Below are 11,394 nucleotides of genomic sequence, written 5' to 3'. Positions count from 1 at the left end.
TGCTGTACTCTTTCTATGCTTGGAATCTGGGCTTGGCCCATTACTTGATATCTGGAGGCCCGATTGATTTTGCCACCAAAAGTCCTTGTCCATGAAGATTGATTCAGACCACTTTAGTTTGGTCGTGATATGGTTGGCTAGTTTATTTAAGATTTCTGGTGGGTTCACTGGGATTTTTATTTTGTGCTCATTTTCAGATATTACTTTTTTTTATGAAATATTTACGTTAGTCTTTAGGTGCACCTCCAATCCATAATCTATGTGATATGAAAGATGATTTCTATTGATCAGAGTATACACATATTTATACATCGTACAAGAGAGATTATAGGAGGAGATCAAGATGATTGATACACAAGTATAGAAAGAATATACGGTAGTTATATATATGATCTTCTTTCTTTAATACGCCCCCTCAAGATGGAAGTGCCTTTGCAACACCAATCTTGGATGATACTTGGATGAAAGGAGCTCGGGCTAACGGCTTAATCAAGGCGTCGGCGAGCTGGTCTTTAGATGAGACATGAGCAACACGGAGGGCTCCAGCAGTTACCTGGTTTCTGATGAAGTGATAATCTAGTGCGAGATGTTTCATTCGCGAATAAAAAATTGGGTTTGCACATAGATAAGTTGCACCAACATTGCCACAATATATCACAGGAGGACCCTTTATTTTGATGCCAAGCTCAACCAAAAGTGAACAAATCCATCGAAGAGTTCAACTCTATCGTTGCAAGGGTTTCTTATGTTTTTCATTCTCTTGCAATCAAAAACTGGATCAGTATATATGTATTAAAAACAACTATTTTTTTATGTATCAAAAAGACCTTATTTTGGTTGTTCCTTCATACCCTTTATCTCTCTTCAACAAGTACCGAGTCCTTGAGCAACTTTAAAATCGTTTCAGCTCTTGTCGCTACACAACCTGTTCCTTGCGTTACAAGCTTGGTAAATGCCCCGTATTTATTCTCATCTTCCTCTACCAGCTTTGATCGGTAGAGCTTTATGTTCTACTAGATTTTTTAACCGCGGATAAGATATTATAGGTATTTCTCAATTCTAAAAAAATAATGTATAATATTGTATTACATTATTTAAAGAATATAAAATAAGACTAAATAACATAAATATATTTTTAAAATTTTCTTTGTGGAAATCATTATGTTGTTTGATTGTTGTACTTGATTCACATATTTGCATAGATATTTGTGATAGATGAATAATTATATTTTTATTATCAGTAAATAATATATATTTATTATATAATATAAGAAAAATGAAATTATTTACTTGTTAAACAAACTTGTCTCATGTTGGGGACTCGGTTATAGATATATCATATTCGAAGGAGACATTTTTATAGTTATCAATTTTCTTAACAGTCAAGAAACAAATCTGAATATCAAAACAATATCTTATACGATCTCTTTGTGGAATAACTGCTCTGAAGAAATTGAATTTAGACATTAAAAAAGACTGGAAATAGATGTGCAGATATGTTATCTAAGTCAGCTCTCGCCGTACGCCTGGCTCTTACCCAAGCCCTGTCGTCCGGTTTCAACAGAGTCTGTATTTACTCAGACTGCCAACTGCTCGTTAGAGCAACCTCTTCGAAGTCACCACCGGTAGAACTCTACGGAATCATCCGGGACATCGAAATGTTATCCTCGCAATTTGAATTTTTTTCTGTCTTTTATTCCTAGATCCTTGAACTCTGAAGCAGACCTTCTAGCAAAAACTGCTCTATGTAATGGTGATTCCTCCCCAAGATAACTTTCTTGAGAGGTTTATTTAATATAAGTGTTTGTGTTCAAAAAAAAAAAAGAGAAGACTCGCCGGCTATTTTGGTTAACATTATTTTACGTGGTTTTGTGAAGACCTTTATTTGAAGAAATTTGTGATAACGAACTTCCAAGTATTGTTCTAGGTTAACGTCCACTTTGAAATCGAATGTTATATACCAATTTTATATGTGACTACTTTTACTAATACGTATAATGGTTTTCTACTGAACTGGAAAAAATAGTAGTTTATAACACTTGAACGGAAAAAAATATAGTAGTTTATAACAGCAGCATGGATTAAAATATGAAAATACAATATTATTATATAGTGGTGTCTTATATTTTAAGTTTAAAGTAATTATTTGTTTTTAGTGATTTTTATCATTGTTTAAACGTTTTTCACAGTTTTTTATCATGTTTAATTATTATAGTTAATTTTGGTCTAATATAATTTGCATGATGGTTTAACAAATAAGCTTTTTCAACTTTGAAGCAACCATTTGCTAACTCACTGTAAGAAAAAGTAGTGTACAAATCAATATATCACTGAAAACTAATCTAAACCTGGAAGAAAGGAAAAATAGAAAAACGCCAATGAAAATTCTGGAGACATGTTATTCTTATTGATCAGTAGCCTGAACCACATAAAAACTCAAAAATGAAACATTGCCTATTTAAGATTGATGAAATAGAGCAAATGAATAATGTTGTCATGCCTTTAGACTGGGAATAAGTCATTTTTTTATTTTTCATTCTTAAATGCGTAGAGAGAAACAAAATGCAATTCAGAATAAATATGTCTAGGGAAGCAAGACCTCTCTCAACGTTTCTGGAATCCAATAACAAATTTAAGAATATGTTGGGAAGCAATGAAGGGATTAAGGAAGCGAAACGTTTCTTAACATTTCCTGATGTTTTACGCAGACACTCATTGTACTTTATTTGAAAATAAAACTTATCCACTTGAAGCTTCTCATAATCAGGGACTGAAGAACCTCCGAGCATTTGCTGAATGAATCTGAAGGAAAACCAAAGGAGGATCTTAACCAAAATTCTCGAGACGTGAAATTTTCAACAACTAAAACCAAAGGATCATATAGTAGCAAGGCAAGATTTTACAGAAACCTTTAAGAACAGTAATCTTATTTCAAGACCTAAGCAAAATTCTCAACTACTTTCTAAAGAACATGATTAAATTATATCCGTTGACCTAATTCATATTAGGATTTGGTTCAGAAAATGTATCACTTGGTTCAGAAAAACTGGGTTTGAAGATGATTTCACTACATTATAGTATTCTCTCAGAACATAATTTATTATGGTTATAAACAAAATTCTTTTCCAAAACTTAAAAAGCAAAGGAGGCTTGTCATAAAGCTCATACAAAGCAACAATAACTACATTGAAGACCACCACTGTGTTGGCATAAATCAAGTTATTATTCAGAACATATCGTGTTTCAAAAAACATAACTGTCGCAAAAGGTTAAGTAATGGTGGAATACAGAAAAAGAAACTACACCTTTGGTGAGAGTATCAAGAACTCCACTCCACTGGACTCGATACTTCGTGAAAACTTCTTTCTTGGCTTCGTTCTCTGACTCAAACATACCAAAATTCAGAATCTAATGAAACAGTAATGGGCATCACCAGATCCTGTGAAGAAACGAAGATGGAAATAGAATAGGTTATACATATTATTCTTTCTTTATTTCATTCAGACAGGATGGAAAGCAATATATATATACAAAAAAAAATTGATCTTTGATTTAATCTCTTATCTTGATGCATGGGAAACTTCGGCCTATTTAGAGACTTGAAGGGTTAAAGAAAACAAAGCATTCTCTAATCACTCATTCCATCAACGTAGCTACGAATACAAATGATCATAGATATCAGAAACAAAGACCTACCCAAGTGACGGCTTTGATTCTTCGTTTCAGCTAACAACGACAAACCAACTAAATAAATTTGGCTTTCAAGTGGATTCCTCCCCTGAATAATTTAATTTAAGATCATGAGCTCCTATGAAGTTGATAAACAGTGTTAAAACTCTAAATAAATAAAAACGGTCCATGATATACAGACTCATAAAAATGGTTTTCATCAAATAACAAAGTTATATAAGAGAGAAGAGTTATGAAGAGAAAGAGAATAAACATACTGTATATTCCAGAATGGAATTATGCCAGACCAACCGAGGTAGTTGTTCACATGTGTTATATCATAGACATTGAGATGAACCTGTGTAACGGCATCTCCCCTCTTCTCTTCACTCCCTCAATTGAGCCTGAGCTCAAAGTAGGCAACCACATTTTTACTCACAATTGTAACTTGTAGTATCTCAATTAACAGTCACGGTAGATTCATCCCTTTCTTCCTACGACTGTCCAAGACCAAAAAAAAAAAACAATTTTGAAATTTCATCAAATTAGATAGAATATGTATTATCTCATTCGAGACAGAATCAAACTCGAATCTCGAAGTTCCTTACTCTAAGAACACTACATATCAGTGGGTCTGCTTCAGTTCTAAAGTCAGAAGTTGACAGCAGGAATCCAAAACTTTTTAACATATTTTTAGGTCTTTAAAGGAATACAAATACCTTAACGCAAAAACACACGTACCTTCCACCGAGAATCCACGAGCTCGGAATTTACAGCACGTAGGAAGTTGTCGAGTTTGTAAACTGATCCTCACTTCATTTTAGGCAAATATTTTTGAATACGTCCTGGCGAAATGAATCCTTCAATAACAGTTCCCTGCGAAGAATAATATAAGCAAAACCAAAATAAATAAGTGAGGAACGGTTTGAAGTAAATAAGTGGGAACTAAATAACTACGTTTTGGAGATTTCGTGTACCTGTTCGTCGATGAGCTAAATAAGTGGGAACTAACAATGTTTTATATGCAAACGAAAAAGTGATAAGCGATGAAGTAGATAGAGATAAAGCAAGAAAACAAACACCTCAGTGGTGGTCAAAGTTCTAAACACGTTTATTTTCATCCATTTTTTTAAACAGAGCAAACAGATCATTGGTGGTAGTAATCTTAAACTCGTTTATATTCATCAAAAATCTAAACAGATAGATTACGAAGATTTCATGTAAGTGGGAACTAACAATGTTTTTTATTATATAAGTGGGAACTAAAAACCAAAATTTTTTTAGAAAATTGAAGATTGGAACTAAAGGTAAAAAAATTGAAGATTTCATATAACCTTTTCGTCGATGAGGAGCATCTCCAGGCCAATAAGCGTCGGGGTTCCAAGCCTCCCAGAAGTGGATCAGACGGAAGCGCAGCTGAGTTTCGTGGGTACCTAGAGAAATATCTCTGAAGAACATGACTTCTTCATCAGAAGCGGATGAGACAGGGGACTTTCCATTTGGTTTCGTCGCCATGGATTGAGATTAGAGCGGTTCTAGGGTTTAGGTTTGTACAAAGAAAGAAGTTGAGTATATAAAGAAGCAGGAGAAGAGGGAGCTGAAACGAAATCATAATGAAGAAATTGATTGATCGAAGTTAAGTGGAGTATTGATTGTGTAGAAGACGAAGAAAAGAGGGAGCTGATACGAAAGCAGTCGCTATGGTTTCAAGCGGAGAAGACGAAGTGGTAGGAGGTAGATCCTCGTGACTTCCGTCGTCGGGTTCCTTTCAATTTTTTAGATTTCGGCGTATGAAAAATAAAGCCCAGACGTAATGCAAATGAAGCCCACACATAAACCCACTCTAAATAATAGATTAACTTGAAGCCCAGACGTAAGCCCAAAATCCCGTCTGACGTGTCGAAATGAAATGTTGTGATTAGAGGAATATTTTTAGTGACGTGGATAGCTTAATATCAAAGGATATCTTGCTTTTAGTATTGTGATGATTCTACATTATCCAATCAACAATTGTTAGAAAATCATTTAGAAAAACATTTACCAAATGATAACGCTCTCCAAATGCTCTCTGGCCAATGCTTTCATACGAAGCTTTTAGAAAAATATTTGTATTTATAATTTATAAAAATAAAGACAATATATAATTAATTCATTTATTTTATTTATTAATATCATAAAATTATCTTTATATCCATAAAAATATTTCACAATTAAAATAATTTATTTTAAATGTTAAATACTATTTTAAAAATAGATATTTCAATTATAAAATTTATTTTAAAATAATATTGTTCGATATAAAGATAATTTTTAAATTATTAAATAAAATAAATTAATTATATATCTTTTTAATTTTATATGTTAATATATATATATATATTAGAAATATATTCATTAAAAATAAATATATTATATATTATATTCTAATTTTTATATCTATCTTATTAAAATAGGAGTACAAATAAAAAATAACCCTAAGATTTACTATTTATTTACAAAGGTATGCCACTGAAGTTATTAATAACTTACCTTTTACGATTCTATGTTTTTTCCTCTTTAATTAATGAATTTCCAAAATAAAATTCTAATAAAAAAATTATGGCAACAATAATTAATAAACCTAGCTTTTTTGTCTTTTCTTATTTAGTATATATATGTGTGTTTGGAAATAATTAATTCCATATATACATTTCTTAATTAAATACATACATTATATGGTAATTATTTTATTAATTCCATATATACACAATAATTGATTCCATATTAATCAAGCTACTTTTTTCCTATATAATTATATTTTTATTATTATAAGTAATAACTAAAATAAAAGTCACATTAACAGAATCATTTACATAATATATAGATTAATATATAAATATATTATGTTATATATATTTTCATATAAATAATAGTCCACTGTAAATTTAGTATGATAAATGTTGAAAAGTATAAAATATATAACACCACCGTATATATTAAATGATATATACAACAATTTTATTATAAATTATCATTAAATTTTGATCCATAAAAAAATAAAATTACTTTTGTGTGGATATACTGGTCATATTCTAAAATATCGATGATACAATTGATGGTTTAAAAGATAAAAAAAAAACACTCGATATAAACTATAAAATTGTTTTGTTTAGAAATATCATATTAAACAATTGTTTAAAAATTACTCAATATTTATTTATAAAAAAGAAAAAAACAAACACCCGCGCAGGTGCGCGGATCAAGCTCTAGTTAATTTTAAATAGCATATTCATACTACTCTACCAATCATCATATTGAACAGTTTAGCAAAAACATACAGCTTCGGCAACATACTGTTTCTTAGTGATTCTTGTATATGTGTCCAAGAAAGTTTCAATGGCTTAGTGGTAACTGTCCTATATTTATGTCATACTAACTCAGGTTCGATCTTTTCCTTTGCATTGTTTTTTCATTTTTTACGAAAAAATAGATGAGATGACGTGGCAACTTCGGGCTCTCTGATTGGTTGATTTTCCTATCCTACGTGGACACCCTCTCCATGGCTTATATTTGCCTTTTAGTATTGTATGATTCTACATTATCCAATCAACAATTGTTAGAAAATCATTTAAAAAAACATTTACCAAATGATAACGCTCTCCAAATGCTCTCTGGCCAATGCTTTCATACGAAGCTTTTAGAAAAACATTTGTATTTATAATTTATAAAATTAAAAACAATATATAATTAACTCATTCATTTGATCATTTTTATTTTTAAGGTCTATATTCGTGATAAAATGTTTTTTAGAAATTTCTCAAAAAAAAAAAGAATACGAAGAGATTCATTTGTAGATGTAAAACCCAACCCGTATATAATCTTTGATTCCACTAGCTCTCGATATCTGATTGTTTTCAGTGGTCACAATGAGCTTCCAGAACCAAACCACTGTAATCGCTTCACTATGACACCAAGTTGTTTTATTTTATCAACATAATCAGGAACAACAAGAACTTTCAATCCAGAAATCTTTCCTTTACAAAACCTACAATCATTCATCTTCATATGTTTATGAAAAATAAATAACAGCATGACAATCTCATATACCTACAGAAGGGCTGAACCTCATTCGTTTCTTGCTTCTTGTCTCTGCGTCATCATCATGTCTAGATTCTTCTCCTTCTTGAGTTTTATCTGCATCATCCTTTATATCACTTTCAACTTCGTTCCCATCATCATCAACAGCATTATCAACTGCATTTTCGTCAATCCTAGAACCAGGGAACAAAAGTTGTACACCGCAGCCTTTCACCGTCCAGATGTTGCCATGGACTAGGAACTCAAACACAAGCTCGCTCAAAGTGGCTTCTCCGGCTTCAGGGCAATCCTCTTTTAGACAGAAAGAATCTTCAAATATATACAGATGATCTCTAAATCTGATAACTCGCCATGGCAGATGGTGCTGGTTTGATCCATATTGGACAGTGAGGCCATTCTGTTTACCCATGATACGACAAACAACACCACCCATCAGTAGAGTGTCATCTTCGAAACTATCGAATGTTGACAGCAAGACACAAGCTTTGAATTTCAAGGATGAAGGAAGAGGTCTTGGTGTCATATTGATCGTTAGGGAACCTGAAGCCAGCTTGGTGAGGGAAGTGTCCAGGCAATTCTTCACCCGGTAGGAGCGCATATTTGCAGTCTGATGTGTGGATGAGCTCTTTAGCGTTTTGATTCAGGCTGAGGCAGCCGGCAAAGTTTAGGCAAATATTGGAATTTTGAAAAGAAGATTTTACTCTCTTCAATTCTACACAGTCTTCTGCATCTACATAGAAGGGAATCTGGAAGGGGTGGAAGTGCTTCGAGCACTCTGAATCCTTTGACGTCAAGCTTAATGAGTCCCGAGAGGCTTCTGATGCAATCTGGAATAGCGTAGATACCGTAACTCCTTAAACATAATGATAGCGCCTTCGCGGGTAGACATCTCGATAAAATGTAGTCAACCTCTAAGTCTGATAGTAATGTCCAACCGCGCTTCAAGTGAGGGTCCCCCCACTTGAATACTGCTTCAAATATGTCAGGATGATCTTCATTTACACCCACATCATCATCCTCACTTTCGCCACTGTTACGTAGACCAAGAAACTCAAGATTCTCTAACTTAGAAACGTTCCGAGATATCTTTCTCAGCTTCTCGCATCCATACATGATTAGTTTGCGCAGACGAGACAGATTCTCAATCCATGGAGGAATTTCCTCGATACTTGTCTTGCACAACACCAACTCTACAATGCTGTCAGGAACATTTGGGAACTCCTTGAGGTTTCTACGCCCAGACATATCCAATTTATTAAGACAAGACCAATTAAATCTGATTGGTGACGGCACTTCCCATATTCCAGTCCAGCTCAGATTGAGTGTTTTCAAACTCGAGCAACCACTGAGTTTTTCCAGACTCGAGAAACCACTGAGTTCTTTCAAACCCGTGCTCTGTATGAGATCCAATTCCTCGAGATTGATTAATCTACCCATAGAAGAGGGGAGCTTCTTCAAAAGAACGCAGCCGCTAAGTATGCACCTTTTAAGCTTAGTGGCATTGCCAATAGTGCTTGTGAGCTTTAACAAGCTTTCGCACTCGTCGAGATCTAGTTCCTCGAGATTGATTAACCTACCCATAGAAGAGGGGAGCTTCTTCAAAAGAAAGCAACGGCTAAGTATGCACCTTTTAAGCTTAGTGGCATTGCCAATCGTGCTTGGGAGCTCTAACAAACCTTGGCAATCATCGAGATCTAGTTCCTCGAGACTCGTCGCATCTGAGAGATCCGGAATCTCTTTCAGACACCGAGACCCCCTCAAAACCATCCGCTTGAGACGTAGGAGAGGCTATACAAAAAAAAAGAGAGATAAGCTTTAGAGAAAAGACTAATCGTGCTTTACACGCAATACAGTATAAAAAAAGTGCAGACTATTTTTACTTTGATTCCATCCCAAAGCTTCTTAAGTTTGCTGTCTGTCATGATCAGTTCGACAAGAAACTTGCCAGAAAACTTGCAAGGCAAAAAAGTCAATGGATAGTTATGCCACTCTAGAAATCTGAGTTTGTTGGGAAGACAGCTGAGGTCTTTGGGTATGCGCACGTTCCTAGAGTCGATTACTAGAAACTGGAGATTCTTCATCCCTTTGAAGGCACTTTTACTTATTCTGAGATCCTTCTCTATCCATGACATGAACAGTTTTAGCTTTAAGCCTATAACTTTGTTTCCAGTAGTACCCTACAATAGATTATTCAAAATTTCAGCTTGTGAAAACCAAGGAAACAGAGGACTTAAGATTTAAACAAAGAAAACTTACAGTATCTTCATCTTCAAGTAAATCAGAAATATCCTTTGTATCCGTCAAGAACTGTCGCTTTCCAATCTCCTCCGTCATTTTCTTCACAATATCTCTACCCATTTGTTGCAGTAATCTATGCATCTCTAAATATCCGTATTCAATGGATATGAGACTTTTCTGCTCTAAGTTATGAAGCCCATGGTCCACATCCAAATCACAATCTTCAAGACAACGTTTAACGCTATCAACCTCAAAACCAAAAAGAAACATGCAATATACAGAAAAAGAGTTTTATCTTTATCATCATTTAAGCTGTTGTAGCCAAAACATTAGAATTGATTCAATTCCTTTGTCAAGGCTAGACTTGAGCCTTGGTATCGCATTTTTCCACTCGTCCCTGGATACGATCCCAAGACTTTCAGACCTAGAGAAGACTTTCAGAAACGACCAGCAAGTTCAGTAAAAAGCAAATAAGAAAATTGGCAGAAGATCTCAAATGCCTCAACTATACCTGGAAGTTTCATATCGTAAATACATTTGATCATTTGTTGTTTGATGTCTCGAGTTTTAACCCGATTATCTAACTGCAAGTGCACAGTAAAGTACGCAGTAGTAATACGGGATCGAATCCACAGGGACCGATGATCACACGTAGAGTTGCAGACAAGTTAATAGCTACAGCGAATCAAAATATATTTTTGATGGTTTTTATTTAATTTTCTCTAGTGTCACAAAGCATAAACAAGCATGTAAAAAGATGATTTAAACGATTTGAAAACTATTTTAAAACAAACGTTGGGCATTGGGAATTCTCAGGGATTTCTTTTTAATCAAGATACAATTAATGGAAGACACAGGGATATATTAAGAACCGTCTAGAACTCAAACACGATATTAGAATTAACCTACTTCCGTAGCGCTAATTCTCTATGTTATAGAAATCTCCACACTAACTTCCGCTGAGTTTCAATTTCTAAACAAGCATTAAGAACAGGTTCAATATGTTCACAAAGCGCAATAACATCAACTTCCGAGGGTTAAGGACACTTTGCTCATCTAAAGTATTTTCGGAAGTTCAAACAATCACTTTCGGTGCATCAAACAATCTGAAATCATGAACTAAGTGATCAATTCAGTTCAAGCAGTAAGAAATCCATTAGATGAAGAACCAAAACGTAATCCCTTAGTCTACACACGTTTTATGGATCAAAACATCAAGAAATCCCCTATGAGAACCCCTAAACCCAACTAGATGACTACTCACACATAACTAAGCAAGAACAAAACGATTTTGATGAAGAAAACATGATAAGATTGTATTAAAACAGAGTAAAGGTTCAGAAGATCTTCTCCAAATGGTTTTGAGATGAACTCCTTTACAAATCTTCACAAATCACACCAAAACAAGTA

The 11,394-nt window shown here is 33.9% G+C and overlaps 1 pseudogene; it reads right to left on the bottom strand.

Moving 5' to 3' along the window:
* Positions 1–7,613: 7,613 nt before the first annotated feature.
* On the bottom strand, positions 7,614–10,399 carry LOC106417476 (annotated as a pseudogene).
* Between the last annotated feature and the right edge of the window lie 995 nt (positions 10,400–11,394).

This window comes from Brassica napus, unplaced genomic scaffold (assembly GCF_020379485.1).
Source record: "Brassica napus cultivar Da-Ae unplaced genomic scaffold, Da-Ae ScsIHWf_556;HRSCAF=834, whole genome shotgun sequence".
Lineage (NCBI taxonomy): Eukaryota > Viridiplantae > Streptophyta > Magnoliopsida > Brassicales > Brassicaceae > Brassica > Brassica napus.
The sequence above is the reverse complement of the archived record's forward strand: the minus strand, read 5'-3'. Positions and strand labels throughout refer to the sequence as shown.